The 10448-nt window shown below is 40.5% G+C and overlaps 1 long non-coding RNA gene across 1 annotated transcript in view; it reads right to left on the reverse strand.

Moving 5' to 3' along the window:
* Window positions 1-8880: 8880 nt before the first annotated feature.
* LOC107690498 (uncharacterized) overlaps window positions 8881-10448 on the reverse strand; it is a 5244-nt gene continuing 3676 nt past the window's right edge. Inside the window, exon 3 of the long non-coding RNA XR_001634446.1 lies at window positions 8881-8980. This is a non-coding gene — a long non-coding RNA (uncharacterized LOC107690498). The remainder of the gene's footprint in view (window positions 8981-10448) is intronic.

Genomic DNA, 10448 nt, shown 5'->3' on the forward strand with positions numbered 1-10448 from the left:
GCCATTGTCTGACCCATGCCTGTTTCTGACCACGCCTTTGGAATAAAGCTTGCACATGGATCCGCACGTCTCATGTCTTGTCTGCCCCGTAACAGAGATGTCACGTTTATTTTGGGGAATGACTTAGCGGGAGGAAAAGTTTTTGCTAGCCCTGAGGTAATTAATGTTCCTCTTCCCTGCGCTACTCCTGATGAATTAGCTCAGAAATGCCCAGAGGTATTTCCTTCGTGCGCTGTTACTCGCGCTATGTCACAGAGACTGAAAGATGAAAACTTTAGTAAGTCAGAAGGTGAGTGGATATTTGATTTGAATGATACGTTCCTCTCTAACTCAGATTTTGCTGAAGTGAAGTGTTCAAACTCTGTTGATGGTTTAGACATCGCCGTCAAGAAACAAGATGAACATTCTATGGGGCTTGATAAATTGTCTCTGTCACGCGAGCAGCTTATTGTTGAACAGAGGAAAGATGAGAAAATGTCATCCCTCTTTGAAGCTGTTGTTCCTGTTGAGCAACTCGAGTGTGTATCGCAAGGATACATTGTTGAAGATGGTGTGCTGATGAGGAAGTGGAGACCATCAAATGCTGCTGCTGCTGATGAATGGCAGATTGTTAAGCAGGTAGTAGTTCCCTCCTCATATCGTTCTGAAATCCTGAGACTTGCGCATGACGGTCCGTTTGCCGGTCATTTGGGAGTAAACAAAACATATGATCGTGTGATCCGACATTTTTTCTGGCCTGGCTTAAAAAAAATGTAGCAAGTTATTGCCGAAGCTGTCATGTGTGTCAAAAGATTGGAAAACCGAACCAAACTATTCCACCTGCTCCATTATATCCAATTCCAGCTATTGGTGAACCATTTGAGCGTGTGATGGTTGACTGTGTCGGTCCCTTGCCTCGTACGAAGTCCGGTAATCAGTATTTACTGACAATAATGTGTACATCTACGCGTTTTCCGGAGGTAATTCCTTTGCGGAAAATTACTGCACCAGTGATTGTGAAATCACTTATCAAGTTTTTCTCACTGTTTGGCCTTCCGCGTTCTATTCAATCAGATCAAGGTACGAATTTCATGTCCCGTGTGTTTAAACAGGCTCTGGATCAGTTGCATATTCAACACTGCACTTCTAGTTGCTACCATCCAGAAAGCCAAGGAGCACTCGAACGGTTCCACCAGACTTTAAAATCAATGCTTCGTGCGTTTTGTCTGGAGTTCCAGAAAGACTGGGATGAGGGAGTGTCTATGGTTATGTTTGCAGTGAGGGAGGTAGTGCAGGAATCTTTGGGCTTCAGTCCGGCCGAGCTGGTGTTTGGACACACTGTTCGTGGCCCACTGAAGCTGATCAAGGATCATTGGTCTAATGATCAGAGTTCAAACAACGTCCTTGATTATGTTTCAGAGATTCGTTTAAAACTGCACCGTGCATGTGAATTGGCCAAAAAGAATTTGGAGATGTCACAACAACGAATGAAAAAACGTTTTGATCGTGGTGCTAAACTTCGTAGTTTTTCTCCTGGTGATAAAGTGTTAGTGCTGTTGCCAGTACCTGGATCTGCACTACAGGCTCGTTACTACGGTCCTTACCAGGTGAAAGAGAAGGTGAGTGAGCTTGACTATGTGATAATGACATCAGATAGAAAGAAAAAAACTCGTCTGTGTCATATTAACATGCTTAAGCTGTACTTTGAGAGACAGCCAGATCTGTCTGGGCAGAAGTCAGCTGTGTTAATTGTCTCACCTACAGATTTTCCGGTGATTAAAAACTGCCGTTCTTAGAATTTATGAATTGGTTCCTGAGGCTTATCGCCAAAAATTTCGTAATCATCGAAAAACTGATGAGACCTACGTTGAATTTGTTCGTGAGAAAGAGTCAATGTTTGATCGGTGGTGTGCTTCTATGAAGGTAAAAACTTATGAAGAGCTCCGTGAACTGATTATTTTAGAAGAATTTAAAAACTGCTTACCAGACCGCATTGAAACCTACCTAAATGAGCAGAAAGTTCTCAAATGTTCCGCCGCTGCTGCTTTAGCTGATGAATATGTACTTACACATAAGAATGTGTTTGGTACTGCACAAAATTCTGGTAGCAACAGTCGACGGTATTCAAAGCGTAGCTTTGATCGCGCTCCGTGTGAGGATAAAGTGCCGGAGAATTCTGTCACGTTCGTGTCCTCACCTGTTTGTTTCTATTGTAAGAAACATGGACACATTATTGCGGAGTACAAAGCACTCAAAAGGAAAAAGAGTGTCCCTAAACCGGTAGGTTTATTGATGACGTCCTCGCCACACTTAGAAGGACTGGAGTCGTTAGCTTCTCAGGCTGACATGTGTGAAGAACAGGGGTATGTGCCGTTCATAATGGACGGATTTGTGTCTTTGGTTGGTAATGCAAATTCGCGAAAACCAGTCAGGGTACTTCGTGACACAGGAGCTGCTCAGAGTTTTATTCTAGAAGGAATATTACTGCTGTCTGATGAGAGCTCTATTGGTTCAAGTGTCTTAGTACAGGGGTTCGAGATGGGCTTTGTGAATGTGCCTTTGCATGAGATTGAAATTGAGTCCTCATTTGTTACTGGCCGCGTTGTTGTTGGAGTGCGACCGTGTCTTCCCGTTCGAGATGTCACGTTTATTTTGGGGAATGACTTGACGGGAGGAAAAGTTTTTGCTAGCCCTGGGGTAACTAATGTTCCACTTCCCTGCGCTACTCCTGATGAATTAGCTCAGAAATACCCAGAGATATTTCCTTCGTCACAGAGACTGAAAGATGAAAGCTTTAGTAAGTCAGAAGGTGAGTGGAAATTTGATTTGAATGATACGTTCCTCTCTAACTCAGATTTTGCTGAAGTGAAGTGTTCAAACTCTGTTGATGGTTTAGACATCGCCGTCAAGAAACGAGATGAACATTCTATGGGGCTTGATAAATTGTCTCTGTCACGCGAGCAGCTTATTGTTGAACAGAGGAAAGATGAGAAAATGTCATCCCTCTTTGAAGCTGTTGTTCCTGTTGAGCAACTCGAGTGTGTATCGCAAGGATACTTTGTTGAAGATGGTGTGCTGATGAGGAAGTGGAGACCATCAAATGCTACTGCTGCTGATGAATGGCAGATTGTTAAGCAGGTAGTAGTTCCCCCCTCATATCGTTCTGAAATCCTGAGACTTGCGCATGACGGTCCGTTTTTCCGGTCATTTGGGAATAAACAAAACATTTGATCGTGTGATCCGACATTTTTTTCTGGCCTGGCTTAAAAAAAATGTAGCAAGTTATTGCCGAAGCTGTCATGTGTGTCAAAAGATTGGAAAACCGAACCAAACTATTCCACCTGCTCCATTATATCCAATTCCAGCTATTGGTGAACCATTTGAGCGTGTGATGGTTGACTGTGTCGGTCCCTTGCCTCGTACGAAGTCCGGTAATCAGTATTTACTGACAATAATGTGTACATCTACGCGTTTTCCGGAGGTAATTCCTTTGCGGAAAATTACTGCACCAGTGATTGTGAAATCACTTATCAAGTTTTTCTCACTGTTTGGCCTTCCGCGTTCTATTCAATCAGATCAAGGTACGAATTTCATGTCCCGTGTGTTTAAACAGGCTCTGGATCAGTTGCATATTCAACACTGCACTTCTAGTTGCTACCATCCAGAAAGCCAAGGAGCACTCGAACGGTTCCACCAGACTTTAAAATCAATGCTTCGTGCGTTTTGTCTGGAGTTCCAGAAAGACTGGGATGAGGGAGTGTCTATGGTTATGTTTGCAGTGAGGGAGGTAGTGCAGGAATCTTTGGGCTTCAGTCCGGCCGAGCTGGTGTTTGGACACCGTTCGTGGCCCACTGAAGCTGATCAAGGATCATTGGTCTAATGATCAGAGTTCAAACAACGTCCTTGATTATGTTTCAGAGATTCGTTTAAAACTGCACCGTGCATGTGAATTGGCCAAAAAGAATTTGGAGATGTCACAACAACGAATGAAAAAACGTTTTGATCGTGGTGCTAAACTTCGTAGTTTTTCTCCTGGTGATAAAGTGTTAGTGCTGTTGCCAGTACCTGGATCTGCACTACAGGCTCGTTACTACGGTCCTTACCAGGTGAAAGAGAAGGTGAGTGAGCTTGACTATGTGATAATGACATCAGATAGAAAGAAAAAAACTCGTCTGTGTCATATTAACATGCTTAAGCCGTACTTTGAGAGACAGCTAGATCTGTCTGGGCAGAAGTCGGCTGTGTTAATTGTCTCACCTACAGATTTTCCGGTGATTAAGGAGCAGGCGCTGTCCAGTGCTGATTTACCTGCTGATGGGGCGCTGTCCAGTGCTGAACCTTTGACCTGTCCATTGTCCTCTGTTGTTTCTGATAATGCCGCTGTCTTGACTACACTTGAGGAGGATGATGTTGATTTTACCTCTACAGAATTGGTGGCGGGAAGGTTGAAAAATTCTGGGATGATTCAAAAACTTGACTCGGTTCTTTCTCATTTGACTGTTACCGAACGCGCTGACGTGATTAATGTAATTCGGACTTATGGAAGCTTGTTTTCTGATGTTCCTTCTCGTACTTCGCTGGTAGAACATGACATTGATGTTGGCGATTCATTGCCCATAAAACAGCATGCGTATAGGGTCAGTCCCGAGAAGCGAGCTCAGTTGCAAAAAGAGGTAACCTTTATGCTTGAAAATAACATCGCTGAGCCAAGTTATAGCTCTTGGAGCTCACCCTGTTTGCTTGTAAAAAAATCTGATGGCACGTTCCGTTTTTGTACTGATTTTAGACGCGTTAATGCGATCACAAAACCAGACAGTTATCCTTTGCCTCGCATGAAAGACTGCGTCGATCGTGTCGGAAATGCGGTTTTCGTGACTAAGATTGACCTGCTTAAAGGTTATTGGCAGGTGCCTTTGACGGAACGCGCAAAGGAGATCTCCGCGTTCGTTACACCTGACCATTTCCTTAGTTATACGGTGATGGCTTTCGGTTTACGCAATGCACCGGCAACCTTTCAGAGGTTGGTAAATCGTGTTATCGAGGGCATGCATAATGTTGAGGCGTATCTGGATGACTTGGTTATTTATAGCGCGTCCTGGTCAGAACACATTAAACAGCTTGACATATTGTTCAATCGTCTGGCTCGTGCTAATCTTACGGTCAATCTAGCGAAATGCGAATTTGGACGAGCTACGGTGACGTATTTGGGAAAGATTGTTGGGGGCGGGCAAGTTCGGCCTGTTGAGTCTAAGGTGGAGGCTATTACTAATTTTCCTGTACCCACTACGCGCCGTGAGTTGCGTCGATTCTTGGGCATGGTTGGGTATTACAGGAATTTTTGTGTAAATTTTTCTGTTGTTGCCTCTCCCTTAACCGATCTCCTCAGTCCAAAAGTACCATTCAAATGGACGGAATCGTGTCAAATGAGTTTCGAAAAGATCAAAGTGCTTCTGATCAATTCTCCTATTCTTTTTGCTCCTGATTTTTCATCTCCGTTTTTGCTTGCTTGACAGGTGCGGGAGCTGTACTTCTCCAACGAGATCAGACTGGTGTTGAGCATCCCGTTTGCTATTTTTCACTAAAGTTTAATAAACATCAGCGACGTTACTCCACCATTGAGAAGGAGGCGCTCACTCTTGTCCTTGCTCTCCAACATTTCGACGTTTACGTGGGTTCCGTTTCGTATCCATTGATTGTCTATACAGATCATAACCCTTTAGTCTTTCTGAACCGAATGAAAAACAATAACCAACGTTTGATGCGTTGGAGTTTGTTTTTGCAACCGTTTGAATTGGACATCCGGCATATTCGTGGTAAAGAGAATGTCGTTGCTGACGCTTTATCTCGTGTCTAATGGGAATAAATTGTATTTTCTCTCTTTTATTTTTTATATATAGAGAAAGAGGGAGAGAAAGGTAAGATCATTTGCATTTCTACAATTTATTCACTTAAGGGTGAGGGTGTTACGTGTATCTGTGTGACACTTATATTCTAAGCCCATAGGTGGCGTTGTGGGGGTTTCCCATTCCGTGAGTCGCGTGACGTCATCAAGGATTCTGGATAAATAGGCTGCGAGGCGACAATGGCGGTCTCTCTCTCTGTTGCTCTGCTTCCCATTGTTCTTGCAAGCCTCTCTCTCATCGCCTCTTTGAGGCTATATTTTTGTTTTCTTTATGCTTGGGTTTAACTTGTAAATTTGTGTTTTGATATGTGATATAGTCTACTTTCTTACTTGTCAGTAGCGGGTAGTGTATTTATTTATTAGTTCACGTTTTGTTTATTTAGTAAGAACTGAGCGAGGGAAGCAGGGGTCCGGAAGACTCACCAGTTCTTATTTTTATTTCGGGAGTCAGGTAAGAACTTTATTCCGAGAACAGGGGTAGTCAGGAGTCTGTTTTCCTAGCTTTCCTACCCGTGAGCTGATTATTTTTTCTTTGGTATTATGTATTAGATTATGTTCATAAATATTCTTTGTGAATTGTTGCACATTATTTTCTGGATGTTTTGAGTTGAATCCTGTAAATTAATTAAATAGAGGCGTCTTGAAATTCACATCAGGTGTTGTGATTCTTTTTAATATGTTCGGCCTGTGTCCTTTATTTAAGTGTTTGAATTAACGAGCCTTAAAATGGTTATGGGCCGTAACAGTAATATTTATTAAAATGACAAGATTTTGCAAAATAAATAATCTAGGTCATGTATTAAGGTCATACATATTTTAATATGAACAACTATTATTAACAATATCTATGAAATTATACTTTTTCTTACTGATGTCTCACTGAAGCTGTGTGATTTTCATAGTAGTGTACCCTTTAAGCTCACCTTAAAATAATATGAAAAAACAGTATAAAACCACAGACCAGCAATAAACTGTTAATTTATAATATTATGGATGTAAAAGTACAAGCCAGTAATGCCTGTGACGTAATTTATTAGCGTAGCACACAATCTTACACAGCTAGTCAGCTAACTGTGTTCTGTAGCACCTGCGCTATGTTGCTAAAACTCTCTTTTGGATCTAACTCTAATTATTTCCCACATCCAAGTTCTAGGTAATAATATGTAAAAGTCTAAACATTAATCTCTTAATTTTACAGTAAGTAGTGAAACTTACCCAAAATAAAGGCTTAAACATCTAAAAAATGCACATTTAAGGAGCTCCTCTTAACTCTAATTATTTCCCACATCCAAGTTCTAGGTAATAATATGTAAAAGTCTAAACATTAATCTCTTAATTTTACAGTAAGTAGTGAAACTTACCCAAAATAAAGGCTTAAACATCTAAAAAATGCACATTGAATGGGCTCCTCTTTTGGTGAAAGTTTTCAGGCAGCTTTCAAAATAGCTGTCATACAGAGTGAACACATGGAGACCCATATCTCAGTGTGCAATGATCTGACTGACTTGAAATTACAGGAGGTATGTAGTAGGGCTGTGCAATTAATTGAATGTGATTGTCATGCACATCTCGTCAGTGAAGCCGGTTCCGTGATTAGTAGTAAATCTCCATCAGCTGCTTTCAGATGGAGCGGCATTTACTACACAGAGCCGTAGTTCACTGACAATTAGGCAATATCGTGTTCATTAATCGCAGGCGATTAATTGCACAGGCCTAGTATGTAGAAACAAACACATAAATTTGTTAAGACATCAAGTAGGATAATACAGTATTTTTTCTTTTTATAATCTGAGTTCAAATATGGAAGTGTGCTTAATGGGTACGTGAGCTTAATAGGTACGTTTACCCTCTTTATTTATTATTAATGTAGACAAAGGTAACTGTAACATTTGCTAATACACATTTACATTTGTTTGCTCATATTCTGACAACATATCTGCCTGCAAAATTAATAAATGCTAAATTCATATATGTAAATGTATTCTTGACAAATTGCTTTGTTAAATTGCTAATGTAATGCAATAATTCAGATATCTGTAGATAAATTGTATCGCTAGATAAATTTCACTCCAATGAAGAACATGACTTAGCAAACAGAGGAAGTGTTTGCTTCACTATGTTTCGGTACAGTCCTGTTCTTCTGGAAGACTTTCCCGTTGGGTTGCGTCCTCCATGTCAGTGTGATGTCTTCATCGCTCAGCGTCTGCTTTAACTGAACACAGAAACAGCATTTAGTTACTCAATGGATGAAGCAATGGATGTTTTGCCATAAATGTGACCTTTTCATGAGGGCAATACCCAAATCTTAACACATTCATCACTGACAACAAAAGCCAATCCTGTGTGATGTTTTAATAAAATCTTTCTCACTACTGCACATTACATGGACAATACACAATGGGAGTCTGAAGGGATAGTTCACACAAAAATGAAAACAAACATTTTTCAAAGTTGTTATTCTAGTGTATTTTGTACAAAAATACTTAATTTCATTTTTAATTCAGTGTTACTTTCCATCTCTTTGTAATTATTTGTGAAATTTACCAGCAGTTTCTGAGTGAAAATAGTAAATTAGAATATAACTTTACTTTATTACTGCATGATTACTGACCAAAAGAATATTGTGATATAAATGTTTACTTGTATGACACACCCATATATCTTAGTTTCTTAACTTTATACACTGAGTTCATGAGCATCAGTAGAGTGATTGTGCGTGTTTCTCACCATCGTAACACACAAAATATCTTAAGTCTGTGCAGTAGAAATCATGCCAGGTTCCATATAAATGTATGGCGATGCACTCCTCTCCTGCACCGTAGTTATCTGGCTGGACAGGAGCCCAGGACTCGAACACCAGACTCTCGTCATTATAAGACCAGTGCCAGCCATTGATGTCATTGAACAGTCCGATCCAGGCAAATGAAGAAAACTGTTGTTCATCTGCAGCTTCTTTTAGACTTGTCCAGTCTTCATCAGTCTGAACAGTGCCCAGATCAATATGGTGTGTCCTGCAGTAATTCTGTGCATTTTCCCACGTCTTTATCTGCTTGTACAGAATATACTCTTGTGGTTTACACAGAGTTAATGACAGGAGTCCTGGCAAGAGAATACAGTGGTTTTTATCAGCTTTCCAGTCTTCTCCTTAAATGTTTCCATTTGGCTGGCTTTTATGTGTCTCGTTGTTTGGGTATCTTTTGTTTTGTTTCTTACTGAAGTGTCACAGTCCTTGATGCAAGACACTGCAGGCAAAACCTTTTTTTTAATTAAGGGTGCTCTGCTCAGGTCTTATGTGTGCGTGCTTGAGTGCATGAGAGCACCGTCTCTAGGAGAGCGCGCGAGTGTTGAATGCTTTAAACACTGGCAAGACTTAAAAAAAATGCAAATTATAAACTTTAGTGATGATGCGACACTGCCTCGATTGTGCAAGACACAATTCCTGTCAACTGTGCAGCGTGCAGCTCGTTTATAGTGCAGACGCGATGTGCTGATTTGAAGCCATTTGTGCATTTTGACAGGTAAAGAGAGAGCGTGCGGGGATTCACTCACGCTGTTTGTGAAATTACTTCTCACAGAACATTTTCAAATTACTTTGTAAGCTATTTAATGAAAAAATATGAATAAAATAAAAATTAAAATAAATTGATGCATCGCGAATAGGGTTGGGTATCGTCTGGGTTTTTTTCCGATACCGGTGCCAAATCGATACTTTTAAAATGGTACTGGTGCCTAAACGGTGCCTGAACTGATACTTAAAAAAAATAAAAATTAAATTAAATTACCCAAAATAGGATGGATTGGCCATTATTAAGCGCTATAAACACATTTAATGTCTGTTTCATTCATACTGGACGCCAGAGGGCGCCATCGTGCAGAAACTCCACATGTGCATCACAGATGGAATAGAACTCAGGAAATCCCTAATATGGAGAAAGGCATTGCTATTGCTATAACTGAGTGAACAGAAGATATAAACGTTTTGAATGATAAAACAAAGACAATAAACGCTCGACTGCGACAATGTATAGTTTATCTGTGTTATTCAAGCCATCTCTGGTATTTTCATCATAATTAAGTATATTTATAATCCATTGCTAATCGACATAGCTTTTTTACCATATGCTTTTTACAGTATAGAACACATTTTCTGCCTCATTCTGTGACAAGAAGCCACATCAGATCACAAAAGGAAACAGTTGTGGAGTAAAAATGTTATAGTGTCTTTTGTAGTGTCTATACTCTTTTGTTGGACAACAGGTTTAGAAACGCTTCTCATTGCAAGTCATTACAAGGGAAGTTTAGCTTTTGGCATTTTAATTTAAGAATGTTTAGCTTGGCTAGCTAACGGTATCTACCTGCTGCCATCAGAGCAAGTGTAATTGCTGCATTCACGCGCTCCTCGGATGCTCTCATTTCCCAAGTTGTGCTTTTAAATCGGAATGTGGAAAACAACATGGACACTCTCGTTACTACAAAGATGTGTTGGATTTGTATTATTAGAGCTTTCCGACTTGAGTTCACATGCATTTTCTCAGTCGGGAAATTATTTTTCACGTGCGGTGCCGGT

The sequence above is a fragment of the Sinocyclocheilus anshuiensis genome, unplaced genomic scaffold (genome assembly GCF_001515605.1).
Source record: "Sinocyclocheilus anshuiensis isolate Anshui unplaced genomic scaffold, SAMN03320099.WGS_v1.1 scaffold2841, whole genome shotgun sequence".
NCBI lineage: Eukaryota > Metazoa > Chordata > Actinopteri > Cypriniformes > Cyprinidae > Sinocyclocheilus > Sinocyclocheilus anshuiensis.